The sequence below is a fragment of the Protopterus annectens genome, chromosome 4.part0 (genome assembly GCF_019279795.1).
Source record: "Protopterus annectens isolate FY-2018-M chromosome 4.part0, PAN1.0, whole genome shotgun sequence".
Classification (NCBI taxonomy): domain Eukaryota; kingdom Metazoa; phylum Chordata; order Ceratodontiformes; family Protopteridae; genus Protopterus; species Protopterus annectens.
The window spans coordinates 1348338960-1348351243 of record NC_056733.1 but is presented as its reverse complement, the minus strand read 5'-3'; positions in this window follow the sequence as shown (position 1 = coordinate 1348351243).

The following is a 12284-nucleotide window of genomic DNA, read 5'->3' as shown; positions in this document are numbered from 1 at the left end:
TGAGTCAGTCCCCAGAGCTGTGGATGAAGGCAAGGTGGTTTATACAGCCTACCTTGATCTGGCCAAGGCCTTTGATACCATTCCCCACTCAGGAATCATAGAAAAACTCACTAAGCTAGGCATCAACCCCTTTATCACTAGGTGGGTTGCAAACTGGCTAACAGATAGAACCCACAGTGTGAAAGTAGCCGACTCCAGGTCAGACTGCCGACCAGTCACGAGTGGAGTCATAGGTTCATAAGTTCATAGGTTAGTACTAGGCTATTGGCCCCAGGGCCTGTACAAGCCTAGCCATAACAATTCCCTGACTATTTCTTCCCACACTATTTACTTCCTTGGACCCCTGTCTAGCAGGGTGACTGACGTGATTGCATGGTGAATTTCCTTTCTCCCATCCAATCGTCAAGGTTCCTTTTGAAGAGGGCCAAAGGGGCGCCCTGTTTGACATGTATGGGCAGTCTATTCCAGAGTCTGGGGAGTCTCTGGGTCAGGAACCTATCCCTCCAGCATGTTTTGTTTATTGTGATGTCCCACAGGGTTCGGTCCTGGGTCCTCCCCTGTTTGGTATCTACTTCTCTGAAGTCCAGGCCAACACAAATGGACTCTGGCTGACAAAGTTCATAGACAATTGCAAGTTGGAAGTCATAATTAACTCACCAAGTGATGTTGACATCCTACAAAAAGGCCTCACTGAGACCAATGACTGGTGTCAGAACCACAGCCTTAAGCGCAAGGCCAAAAAAAGTGTCATCATCCCCTTTGGGAAAAACCCGGTTCCCATGAATTACCACATTGATGGTAGTCCACTGAACACAGAAGGCGTCATAAGAGATCTGGGAACACAAGTTGACAGCAACCTCTCTTTTGACCACCACACTGGCACTGCGGTCAGAAAGTCCTTCTATGTGGCACAGCTCATTACTAAGTGTTTTGCATCCAGGAAGAAAGAGGTCATTGTCTCCCTCTACTCTTCTCTCATTAGGCCAATCATTGAGTACAATGCCCCATTTGGCATGTACCTCACTAGACACCTGCAACAACTGGAGAGGCTGCAAAAGTACCTCACAAAGAGGATCCTAGTCTTAAACACTTGTTCTATATGGACAGACTCAAAAAACTCCAACTATTCTCTGTCTCATATCGTCTACTTAGAGGCAATCTCTGCTTGACTTACAAAGCCATGTCTGACCCAACTCTGTTAAGAAATGCTACATCTAAAGAAATCCCAATCCCCCCACACTACATACTCCAGAGATCTCAACCTCATTACCACAATCAACAGAACAAGCTGGAGGGATAGGTTCATACCAGAGATTGCCCATGCTATGGAATAGACTTCCCATACATGTCAAGTGGAGCTCCTCACTGGCCCTCTTCAAAATAAATCTCGATGAATGGATGGGAAATAGAAAATTCACCCCGGGGATCACTTCAGTGGCTCTACTTGACAGAGGCACTGGGAATTAAGGTCAGGTGGCACAATGCCAGTGTAATCCTATGGGCTAGGCTTGTAAAGGCTCCAGGGCCATTAGCCTAGTACACACCTATGAACCTATGGAACAGTAAACATCAATAACATACAAATCCAAGAAAATAAGTAAGTAAATGTATGCTTATATACATAACTTAAAACATAAAAATAAAATGTATACATAACTAAATGCAAACAAAATATCTCATTACAGGTACTACACTAAGAAAAACTCAAGCCAACAGCTGAAGATAGACAACAAACACATCAGAAGAAGTATAGATATATAAAAAATACAACAGAAAAACATAACAATACCTTTAACAACTGTATTTACTTATATAATTCTCTTTTCACAGCTCCTGAAAAATTAATAATAACTGGTATTAAAATAAAAACAAAAATGAAATAAACTTGAAGTAAAAGTTTGGAACTATTTTCTCTCAGAAAAATTGGAAGAATACAAAACAAAACAAATAAAAACCTAAATAACAACAGCAAAAACACAACGCAACACACAACATTTAACATCGCTGTATAATTTACCCACACCCAACCATGGGTTATTGCTATAATAAATACCAACTAAGTATGATGAATATTAGTTCTGTTTAATGAGAAATGCAAATGTTTACATTTTTCAGTGACAGGGGCTGCACTTCTACACTAGACCTTAGACAAAAATAGATTCTAACTCTATATGAACAAGGTAGCATCAATGAAAATATTTTCAGTCTCTTTCTAGCTTCTCTGGTATGAGACAGTCATACTTACAATACAACAAACACACAACAGCAAATATATGTATTAAGTTGCAACAAACTGAAGTACCTGAAAGCCAGTAACATTCCATGACCACTATTGGAGAGAGACATAGTAGCTTGTGGATAATGCTACTGTGCATGTTCTAGGGTTAGGATGGTCAGTTCTCCTGTGTGTAATGTCCAGATTGTGTTTTATGTCTTTACATGGGTTTCTTTCTAAACACCTGCTGCTTAGGTATGATGGCTACTCTAAATCTATTTCTAAGTTTGTAGTGAAGAATTGTTTCGCGTAACATCCCTGTAACTATGTCTTTGGCTCAAGGCAAGTTACCTAACTATCACAGTAATGTCTAGGAATTGACAGACTCTCCTAAAAGCATCTTCTATTGTCATCTAGAGGTTCACGTCCCCCACACAGAGGGCCTCTAGGGAAATCCATGTTACATGTAAAGAAAAAAAGAATCCAAACCCTTCTTCTTAGTATTAGAAGGGCATTTACTGGATACCATATATAGTCTTGGAACGGCATTTACTGGATACCATATATAGTCTTGGAAGGGTATTTACTGGATACCATATATAGTCCTAGAAATTCTTTTACTTAGTACCTCTGTGTTTTGCACATTACTCTAGTTTCGTCAGAGGATCCGATTTGAAAAAAAAATATTTCTGAAAGAATGTAGTTATTTGTTTATTTATTTGTCCGTTTATTTGTTTATGTATTCATTTATTTTACTTAATTAATCAGTAGGTCCCTCTAAAGCTGGAATTTCTTTGCCATGTGAGAGGTCTGTCACATCTTTCCCTGCTGGTATCCTTATTAATTATCTAGATTTAGTTACTTCTATAGCTTAATAGTAAAAGCACCTGAGAAATGTCAACCCTAGGTGAAGCACACATCCATATCTTTGCCAATAAAATGTTTTTGGCTTACCCACACATGTGAAAGTTAAGTAAAGTAAGCAAACATAGGATCATAGGATCATAGGAAGTTACTAGGATAATGGCCCTGGAGCCCTTACAAGCATAGTCAAGAGTTTATCCCCAAAAAAGAAACCTCAGTCAGCACCTGTCACCCCTATCAATGAGGGACACAGCTGGAACCCCTGGGATACATTTGTGGTTTTCCATCCACTCATCAAGGTTGCTCTTGAAGAGGGTCAGCAAGGTTCTCTGTTTGATGTGTATAGGAAGTCTATTCTAGAGACAGGGCAGCCTCTGGGAGATAATCCTGTTTCTCCAGCAGGTTTTGTTGATGTTGCATATTAGATTAAGCCTTTTGAGTGGGTAATACGCGAGGAGTTAGACTTACAGATATGGAACAGGCAGGGTCTGAGATGACCTTGTATGCGAGACACAGATCACTTTAAAGCAATCTGTATGATACCGAGTAGAGTGATAGTGATTTGAGCCTATCCACATAGAATAAGTGTTGGAGGCCATGGATTCTCTTTGTGAGGTATTTCTGTGGCCTTTCCAGTTGGTGCAGTTGTTTGGTGAGGTACTTACCAAACGGAGTGTTGTACTCAATTGCTGGCCTAATGAGGGAGGAGTACAGAGAGGTAATAACCTTTTCTCTGGATGCAATCCCTTTACTTATGAGATGAGCCAAGTAAAAGGCTTTTCAGACCACTGCCGCTACATGATGATTAAATGTGAGATTGGTGTCAACCTGTGTACCCAGGTCTCTCACCACAGCCTGCATGCTTAGGGGGCTGCCGTTGATGTGGTAATCAGTAGGGGCTGTGTTTTTGCTGAATGGGATGCTAATATTTTTTTTGCATTTAACTTAAGACCATGACTTTTGCACCAGTCAGTTATTGCTGTGAGACACTCTTGAAGTATGTTAACATCAATTGGGGAGTTAGTGACAGCACCCAACTTACATTCATCTGCAAACTTGGTCAGCCACAGGCCTTTTGTCTTTGCCCGAACCTCTGAGAAGTAAATGCCAAACAGTAGGGGTCCCAGAAGAGATCTCTGGGGAACACCACTAGTGGCAGGTCTGCTGTCAGAGGTAGAGATGCCTATTTTAACCTTGTGAGTCCTATAGGTGAGACAGTTGGCCATCCACCTGATGAGATAGGGATTTATGCAAAGTTACGTTAGCTTTTCAAAGATGCCCGTGAGGGGATTGTTTCAAAGGCTTTGGCCAAGTCAAGGTAAGCTATATGTACTGACTTTCCCTCATCCAGGGCCTTGGTGACAATCTCAAAGAAGTCAACCAGGTTCACCAGGCAAGATCTGCCCTTGGCAAATCCGAACTTGGTAGGGTCAAGTGCTTGGAGATTGCTTATGCCCTTGTTTATGAGATCCATAATAATACCCTCCATGGCTTTATAGATCAGACTTGTCAAGCTAATGGGGCAATAGTTTCCAGGGTCAGTAGTGGCACCACCTTTGTGCAAGGGGATGACAATGGCAGTTCTCCACTCTGCTGGAATGAAGCCTGTACTCAAGCTGTGGTTGAATAGGGTGCTCAATGCATGATTGCTTTTTAGCCACTAAACTAGTAACAGTCAGGTCTCTGTAGCTGTTACTGGAATTATCAGATTACTCACCAAATAAGCCTAGACCAGACCCTTCTGCTCAGTCCATGGAGACAGTTGTAATTAATCTGTTAAGAATCAGTGCACCATACATGTGTAGCAAAGTGACCTCACATTGGTGATCACTTTCTCAGGAGTTTTAACTGAAACATTTGACTTGTTTTGTTAAGATACAGCCAACATTTAGTGACTCACAAAATGCACTCAGATATGCTTAGAACCTACATATATGCTTATCATTCAAAAATATTTATTTAAAGTTAATAAATCCATCAAAGTATATCTTTATTCAAAATGTATGGTGCTTTATCTCACAGCTTACTCAGCAGTGGTTAGAACAAGTAATGTGCAAACATGTTTTATAGTCTAATAAATCCAGAAACAAAATGATGTGTGTGCTGTTAACTTTCATAGTGTTGGCAATATTGCACATAGCCGAAAATAAATGAAGTGAAAACATCAAACAGTACTTGATGAAGCAGATAAAGAGTTCAGTGGGACTGAGATTAATAATTAATCTTAACTTATGCTTTGAAGATGGTATTTAAGCATTTAGTTAGGCATAAGCACTTTGTGTAATAAATGTGCACAGTGAAATCAGAAGACAAGGAGGAAAAGACACAACACTTTTTACCCAGAATTTATTTATTTGCTAGTATTAAGTGGTGCTGCCATTGAAAGGTTTAACACTTTGAGTTATGCAGATTGCTAGTGCCAAAGTATGCTGTTAATAGTGTAAAAGCTACAGTTTGTGCTAGGAACTTCAGAAAAGTGGATAGGTGAGATTACTGCTTGTGTTAAGAAGAAGAGTTGAAGATGGGATCAGAGATAAGGATGGTGGTTTGTCATGGCTACACTTAGGTTTTGGCTCTGAGCCTTGACTTGGAATCAGGCACATTGAGTCAGGTATAAGGCCATGGATGATACATTTGAATATTCTAATGGGTCCAAAAATAAGACAAAACCACCTCATGTAAAAAAAAATGAATGCTCCCATATGATTCCCTGAATTATAATTCAGTATGGAGTTTCTTAAAAATACAGCTGTAAAATACTACATTAATTTGATGAAATGAACTTTGCAGCATCAAAATAAAGGAGGCAGACATGCAAGTTCACAAACACATACACACACACACACACACACACACACACACACACACACACACACACACACACACACACACACTTACAAATATTTTGCTATGAACTGCTGTGTTCCAGATGACAGAGGACGTGGGTTAAAATCTGTTGTGCATACTTATGAAGTTTTTGCCATTTTTTTAAAGAATGAAACCGTTTAATCATCCATGATTGAGTGTATTACTGAACAATACACATGCTATTGTGTGTCACTGTTAGCACAGAAAATTATTGTACAAATTATTTGGTGCCCGACATAATATCGATGGCTTCCTACAGGTGCATATTGTTTATTTCTGGTGTGTAGCACACCTCAAAAGCTGTACATGTCTACACATAAATGAACACAAACTTTATTCAGCTAATGTATTATAACTAATGTTTCATTGTTTTATCGGTTGTAGTTTCTGGATGTTGTGATGGGTAATGTCATAAATCTTCTTTAGCACCCCATACAGGTTAATCACCAGTTTATGAAAATGAACTCCCTTATGTGAGCTGCAACTGGGATGAAAGCATGATTTCTGAGTTCTTTAAACTATTTTGGAAATCTTTAACAAAAGTGCATTCCATTTATATTTAGTATATTTAGGAGTCACACGGTTTTACGGTAGTAGGTAAGAACTTGTCTGCATTTTTATATTTGCTGGTGGTATACATATGTAACTGTATATTTCTGGTGTGACTGAAAAAACATTGCAGTTGTATAACCATTCCTGTAGCAGAAACAAGGCATCTTTCTCTTCTACTTTATCATCAAACCAAAAAAATATATATATATATATATATATATATATATATATATATATATATATATATATATATATATATCACAAATGCTTAGGGAGGGTTATCTCAGCCATGTTGGGGGAGGGGATGTTCACTGAACAGTAGATGACTTACTTTTCTTTAAACAGATTACTCAGTTTGTTATTGAGGGATAAAGCCTTGACTACAGATCAGGCAATCATGATGGAGGGATGGATGGGCATGCTCATCCTGGTGTATGGTGCTGCTCATGGAGTGGAGGGATAGATCACCCTGCCCATCCCGGTGTATGGTGCTGCTTGTGGAGTGGAGGGATCGATGGGCATGCTCATCCCGATGTATGGTGCTGCTCAGGGAGTGGAAGTATGGATGGGCATGCTCATCCTGGTGTATGGTGCTGCTCATGGAGTGGAGGGATAGATCACCCTGCCCATCCCGGTGTATGGTGCTGCTTGTGGAGTGGAGGGTATGGTGCTGCTCAGGGAGTGGAAGTATGGATGGGCATGCTCATCCTGGTGTATGGTGCTGCTCATGGAGTGGAGGGATAGATCACCCTGCCCATCCCGGTGTATTGTGCTGCTTGTGGAGTGGAGGGATCGATGGGCATGCTCATCCCGATGTATGGTGCTGCTCAGGGAGTGGAAGTATGGATGGGCATGCTTATCCTGGTGTATGGTGCTGCTCATGGAGTGGAGGGATAAATTGCCCTGCCCATCCCGGTGTATGGTGCTGCTTGTGGAGTGGAGGATGGGCATGCCCATCCCGGTGTATGCTGCTGCTCTTGGAGTGGAGGGATAAATCGCCCTGCCCATCCCAGTGTATGGTGCTGCTTGCGGAGTAAAGGGATGGATGGGCATGCCCATCCCGGAGTATGGTGCTGCTCATGGAGTGGAGGAATAGCTCACCCTGCCCATCCCGGTGTATGGTGCTGCTTGTGGAGTGGAGGGATGAATGGGCATGCTCATGCACCGGCATGGTGCTGCTCAGGGAGTGGAGGTATGGATGGGACCTGCCCATCCTGGTGTATGGTGCTGTTCATGCAGTGGAGGGATGGATGGGCATGCCCATCCTGGTGTATGGTACTTGTTGGTGATGCTTCCTAAGGGAAGCAGTGGTCCAAAGAGAGGATTTACCCTCAGACATGATCAATGAGCATGGGAGGCAGGCAAAGAGAAAGTGGTCAAGATACAGGATGGAAGCACAAATGGCTGAGCCCCCCCCCCGTATGCCCTCATTGACCATCATGGGCCACAGCCACACTGGAAGAAGTCCAGGGAGTAGTAGAATGTCAGGTAGACCCTGTTTGGAGGTAAGGCACTTGGGACTGACCAGTATTAATGAGGTTTGAAACCAGGCCAAAATAAAAAAGAGAGAGAGAGAGATTCCTGGATTTTCTGTTGGGTAGCTATGTTCTGGTGATAACTAAAGACAAAGTAGCTATTGCTTTTGAGGTGGGCTGGCAAGAACATGTAGTAGAATGTATTTAATCACATCAGCATCACAAGCATACCTCTCAACTGTCCAGATTTTTGCCTAATATTTTTGGTCTGTCTCTCATAAAATTTGTGGTTTGCTGGCAAATCACTGAGGATTGAAGTCATTGAATAATGATACACATTTAAGTTTCAGACTTTATATCCTTCAAGAAATGCATGCTAACACAAAACTTGTTAGTCTAGCAACATTCTAAGTTTAGAAGAGCAGTATTTAAAATATGTCATATTTTTATGCCTTTATCTTCCCAGTATTTTAGGATTTGTCCAGATTTCTTGCACAAATAGGTTGAGAGGTATGCTCACAAGCATTGCATACTGTCCCTAAAGGTGGTAGAGATCTTCCTGAAACTAAGTATAATTCATGCAGTGAAATGCTGCTTGCTGAAACTGTCTTTATAGATAGAAAGTGGTGGGGGCAGCAGAACCTTGAGTGACAACTAGCGGCAAGAAGAGCAAAAGTCATAACCATTGTCATTGTCTTTCATTTTTATGTGAGAATGGTTGTGTGTCTGTGTGTGTCTGTGTACATATCTTTCCATTTCACCCTGAAAGGAGATAAATGTTATGTTTTCCTGTATTTGTGTTTCATTTTTAGCAGAGCTTGTACAACATCATATGTAAGGGTTCTAGGTCTAGGGAGTGTGGGGGTTTATTCCCATATTTTAGAGGGTGTGGGGTCTCATTTGTTGCTACCTTGACCACTGTCACTGTTTTCACAAAGTTTTAGACATTTTAGTTTTAAATAATTGCTTTGATTGAATAACACCATCTTGTTTCACCTTACTCTTACAAATATATAATTGAACGCTATCCCTAACCTTGCCACTGCCCCAAGTCCAACCCTTCACAATACATTATGAAAAATCCCTTCCCTAACAGCATCATTACACAAGACATCCATCCACACAGACCACCTAGACACTTGTGCACATTACTACATTATCTAGCCCTTACTTTAACCCAAACCCGCAAGTACTCACACACACACACACACACACACACACACACACACACACACACACACACACACACACACATTCTCTTACTCCCAATGACGAACCCTTTGGTACGTCCAAATGTTTCAATATTAGTTAACAACCCAACTTACTTGCATGCAAGCAAATCTCATAAACAACAAAGTAAACATTCTCAGCATCGACATTTTCTGCATTTGGTAACATCCACTTTTAACAGAAAGCACACATCAGTTCCTTTCGTTAACATTATGTGACTTTATAAAGTGAACTGTAACCACAGAAATTAAAAATAAAATTAGATGTTGCCATATTTTAAACAAATATTAATGAATAACTTGGAAACAGAGATAGACAGCAGCACATTGTAAGTGCAAAATTAGTTTAACTTCCCATCTTTCTGTAGATGGGGATGTATCGTAGCCTAAAGAGTGTGTTCTTTACACTAGCTTGAGGTGAACAGGCAACATCCAACATATACAAATGCCGTAAAGTTTGACATTTTACTTTTTTATTGGTGGGATAATTACATTTGTGATATGGAACACCATTGTTTCATACCAACATGCTTTGCTCTTGGTGAAAATTTCTGCTTTTCATATGTTACACCTTCATGTCCAGCACCTTAATGAAGGATTTAATACCCAGAGTAATTTCATTTTCATATCAATAGAACATATGTTATACAAAAAAGAAACAAAACTATACAGTAAAAGCATAAAATCACCTTGCCCCTTAAATATTATTCATTGCATGCCTGTAGTTTCTTGCACTGAGAAAGAGTGCTGTTTAACTTAGGATAGCTGACTGGTCTTACAAAATTCAATTATTTTGAAGAAGTAGTACTCTTTGTTAAGGTAAATATGTCATGAAACTGAAAGGTAATGTAAGTTACTGCATAAATGAATCACATCAGCAACAGACTGCATAGCACTTTGCACTGAAAGAATTGGCAGGTATTGCTAATAGGAAATCTGCATTTTCTCTGCTGCATGTCCACTTTCGGCATACTAGATACCACTGTAATATCCCTAAATGTGCATTATTTAGAAATGTACATTGGTTACAGCAGAACAAAAGCATGTCATCAAAAGCAATAGTTTGTTTGTCAAAGTCATCTTGCAGTTTAACAAGAGCATGTTTAAACCTAAAACGTCATTTGCTGTTTTTGTTAGACATGATATTTCCTCTGACTGCGTTGTTGTTACAGACCTCTAGAATGAAACAGTTTTTGTATGTCATTGACTAATCAAATGACAGTACTTTCTAATTTTCTGTTATTATAAGGCATTATTGTTTTTTCATTATGTCTTCCCTGTTTTCCTAACATTTAAGGAATGGGATGTTGCTTGCAGAATATTTGCCATGGAACAGACAGATTCAAAATTCTTCTAGGTTCTGCTAGAATGAAGGATGACAACTCAAGAGAAGATTATGCAGACAAAGTAGCAAAGGCATTTCTTCTAACCTGAGACTCAGTTAATACAGCTGTCAAAGAAGGAAGTACAGCTTTAGCTATTCTTCCTAGGAATGTAAGACTATGGGGGCGCCTTCTACTGTCAGAAAAGAAATGTTTGCTGATGGATCTATCAGTACAGCCTGAAGATCTGAATATGTTTTAACCTGTAGCAGTCACATAGACAGCACTCATTCTGTTTCACTTAGTTACTTATTTATCCTTTGTTGACCTGGTTAGAGGGACTAGGCTAGTGGCTCCTTTTAAGGGGAGATCTGAGGTGGTATTTATGCCACTAGGTAAAATTTGGCCATGACCTCAGGAAACTTCTTCTACTCTTCTCGAGAGGTGCTATGGGATCTTTTACATCCTGCGCTACCACCAACCTAAGCAGATGGGCTCTCGGTTTAATGTCTCATCCAAAGGACAGCACACTCAGGAGTACACACTCCCTTTGTATCAGAAATAGACAAGAAGGACACCTGATGTGAGCAAGTTTGCTCCAGGATGATAAAAAAACACTTTTATGGGAATTTGTCCTGTCCACTTAGGGGGAATCTTATCCATCATATGCCATCTTAGAACACATGATGACCACAGCAGGTCCAAAGTTTAGAAGGAATCCTGAGTGGCAAAACAAAAACATCTGAGGACCATGAATAATATCTACTATAAGCAGTGTGCTTCACTATACAATAAAGTTTCCATTCATAATGAAGCTGCAATGATTATTTATTTATTTATTAGCATTTGATTTCCAGGAAAGTCCGAATGGGTAGTGGAGGCTCGGAGGAGAAAAGCTCCAAATTATTACAAAACATTTCAAGAACAATAATTTTACAATCTTCAAAAATAAAACAAAAATATCTGCAGTTTAAATAATTATAACAAATTAGATATAATATAAAAACATTGGTTAAGAATCAATACAATGTATATGACAATCATTTAACATTTATAGAAATTTTAGACAGTTTGTAGAGAAATTAAAAGTAAGTTAGTCTAATATGAATAGGAATTGCAATATGAAGTGAGAGAAAAACAGGCTTATGGTATATTCAGAGAGAAAGTCAGGGAAGAGAATTAAATAGAAGTAAGAAAGAAAGTGAAAAAGGGAGGGTAAGAGGGTATAAGGAATGAAAAGGTACTTGTTCACAGTTAAGGATACAGTTTATCCTGGTTTTGAGCAAGGACAGAGCCAGATTTTGCTAGGAAGTCTTTCAGGGTGGGTTTAAAAGATGGGAAGGAGGGTATAAACCTGATCAATGCAGGTAAGGAGTTCCAGGCCTTAGCAACTTTGTCAGTGCAATACAGTGGTGGGTTCTGAAAGGGGTATGTGCTGAAAATTTAGCAACTTTGTTATAGCATTGTTCAAGTTTTAATTTATGTGAAGCCTGGAGGTTAGTAAGGATGGGAGCACCATATAGAAGAGTGGAGAGGAGATAAGTAGTGGCAAGTGTAGTTTTAGTTGTGTCAGTGAGAAAGTTTTTGGTTCTGTTAAGCAGCCCTAGTTTTGGATGACTTTTTCTTATGCAGTTTTGCAGGTCGAATGTAAGATTATCATTCACTACCACCCCTAATAGTTTGCTATGAGTAAGGACTTCAATGGTTGTATTGTCAAGAGATAGAACTTTAAATTCTGTTTTTTTCATGAGAGGAATTT